This window comes from Neltuma alba, unplaced genomic scaffold (genome assembly GCF_004799145.2).
Source record: "Neltuma alba isolate B1F8T4 unplaced genomic scaffold, ASM479914v2 tig00006221_pilon, whole genome shotgun sequence".
NCBI lineage: Eukaryota > Viridiplantae > Streptophyta > Magnoliopsida > Fabales > Fabaceae > Neltuma > Neltuma alba.
The window spans coordinates 1-2,739 of record NW_021634392.1 but is presented as its reverse complement, the minus strand read 5'-3'; the positions used below and the strand labels follow the sequence as shown (position 1 = coordinate 2,739).

Genomic DNA, 2,739 nt, shown 5'->3' with positions numbered 1-2,739 from the left:
TCTCATATGAAGGACAAGAGAGGTAGTAATATTTTCTCCAAATTATCTTTATTAATTACACTTATGAAAATAATTTCTATGAATAATACAAATGATTAAAGAGAGATTATAAGAAAGAAATACAAATATTTTATAATAACTAATTTAATTAATTTTTTAAATCTACATTAGTTATTAAGCTCTTTTAGCTCTTATACAGAGAGAGGGAGTAGTAGAAGAGATAAAGAGAAAAGAGATAGTTGAAGATTAAAGTAATTCTCACATATATTTACATCCTCTATCAATTCATTCTGCAAAAATGATATGAGATTTCCAAGTTACAGCACATTATAAGCCATCTCAGGCCCCAACATTTCATAACACAACATAAATCTAGTTAACTATCATTATCAATATCTAACCTACTCTCCCTTTTGGAATTCTTTAGGAGAGGAACATCATCAAAATGACCAAAATTCATTTCTATGTAACCACATGGTCCTTTCAAGCGGAGCAATATATTCAGAGCCTCCTTCATGGAAGGCCTACCAGCTGGCTCTTTGGCTGTACACATCACCCCAAGCTTGAAGACACTGCACATTTCCTCCAAATATGAAGTTTCCTTAACATCTTCGTCTAGAACTTGTTCAATGTTGTTTCCTAGTTGAATCTGACGCCATGCCCATTCTGCAAGAGATGAGTGCTCATCTCCATAGTTAGCTTCTTTTCCTGTTGTCAGCTCTAGAAGGATGACCCCAAAGCCATATACATCAACCTTTTCATTCACTCTTTTCGTTTGAGCATATTCTGCAAATTCAATATGTTTCACATAGCATTCATATCAGTTTTGTGCAGTTTAAAAGGAAAGAAAACTAATTTGAAACTAAGCATCCCTTATTGATCCTTCTGTCAAGTGACTCAAAAGATGAGGGAAGGACTAATAACAAGCAATAAATTTGTGATTTTTGTGCTAAATTGCATATTTACTAATTTTTCTATGATTACAACTAGAACAAAGCCAAGGACCAAATAGTTCACTGAAAACTAGGAGAGAAACTTAATCTATGAGGACTTGGTATTTGTTTTTGCCAACACTCGATAATTTTTTTCTCATCAAGTTCTTGTAGTATCACATGATTCTAATTAAATCTTTGTAGTTTTTTTTTTATCAGTTATCTAAAATTACAGGATTTGATAAGAAATCATGTGAAACTAGCAAGACTTGATTAAAAAAAGACGATAAGGACCTTACTATAACTAAGTGAAACTATAAGGAACCAATAAAAAATTACAGGGACTTAATAAAAAATCAGGTGAAATTATAAAGATCTAAAGATTAATTTTCCCAAAGTAAATATGGGCTCATGCTTTGTATGAAATCTAAAATAATATCACTCACAGCATATCAGCAGTACAACTACCTATTATATATAGATTATATATTTGACTACTTATGGCATTATTTACCTGGAGCAATGTAACCGAAAGAGCCAACCACACATGACATGGTATCAAGTTGTCCTGGTTTGATCAAAATCTTGGCAAGACCAAAATCTGCAACTTTTGCATTGAACTGAGAGTCCAAGAGAATGTTATTTACTTTGACATCACGATGAATAATGGGCGGCGAGTTATCATGATGCATGTAGCTCAAACCTTGTGCAATCCCAATGGCTATTTGCAATCTCCTTGGCCACTCAAGAATAATGCTATGAACTGCAGATGACACACCCAATGAGCCATTCTTCTTGTGCAGCCACTTATCAAGACTATGATGTTCCAAATACTCATATACTAGAAGTAGAGAATCCTCATTAGATATACAACATTGTAACTTCACTATGTTGATGTGACGAATAGTGCCTAAGATTTCAACTTCTGCAAGAAATGCATTCTCAAGCTTATGATCTAACTTCCTGTTATTGCTTATCTTCTTCACAGCAACATGGTCTTTATCATTGACAGCAACACGGTACACAGTACCGTACCCTCCTCTACCTATGATGTTATGGTCTGTCAAGGATGAGACAATCTTTGATTCTGTGAAAGTTAGCTTCTGGAAGGAAGTCAACTTCCATGAAGTGTCCAATTCTTGCTTTCTCTTTTGGTAGAATTTCATCATGAAAAGTGATAACAAGGAAATTGCTATGGAGGCTACTATAGCAAGGCCTATGATCAAAGCAAGAGACATGGATGAGCCTTTGCTTGACTTCTGAGGGACAGAACCAGAATTGCACAATTTAAGGTTTAATCCAGCTGTGTTAGCACAAAGGCCCGGATTGTTCAAAAAGTTGGTGGCATAAGCAAGATTTTCAAATTCACTAGGAATCTTCCCAGTCAAGTGATTAGAGGAAAGGTTGAGATCAGAGTTTCTCAAAAGGGCTAGTTGAGATGGAATTTGGCCAGATAATTGGTTTCTGACAAGTCTAGTTGTGCAAGGTCAATCAAACGAGTAATTGAATCTGGGATTTCCCCAGAAAGTTGATTTTGGCTCAAGTTTAGAATTCTCAGAGATTTCCATGATATGATTTTAGATGGAAGCGGCCCAGAAAGTTTGTTCTGATCAAGAAGCAAAGTTGCAAGCTGAGAAAGACTGGTTAGCTCTTGCGAAATACTTCCATTAAAGAGGTTGCCACTTGCCTTGAACACAACCAGATTTTTCATGGAAGATATTGCTGCTGGAATTCTGCCAGAAAACTGATTGTAACTAATTACCATCTGTGAAACATTCACAGCAAAATGTTTCAGGAAGCTCACCTG

The 2,739-nt window shown here is 35.3% G+C and overlaps 1 pseudogene; it reads right to left on the bottom strand.

Moving 5' to 3' along the window:
• Positions 1–352: 352 nt before the first annotated feature.
• On the bottom strand, positions 353–2,734 carry LOC114749906 (receptor-like protein kinase 5; annotated as a pseudogene).
• Positions 2,735–2,739: the final 5 nt, after the last annotated feature.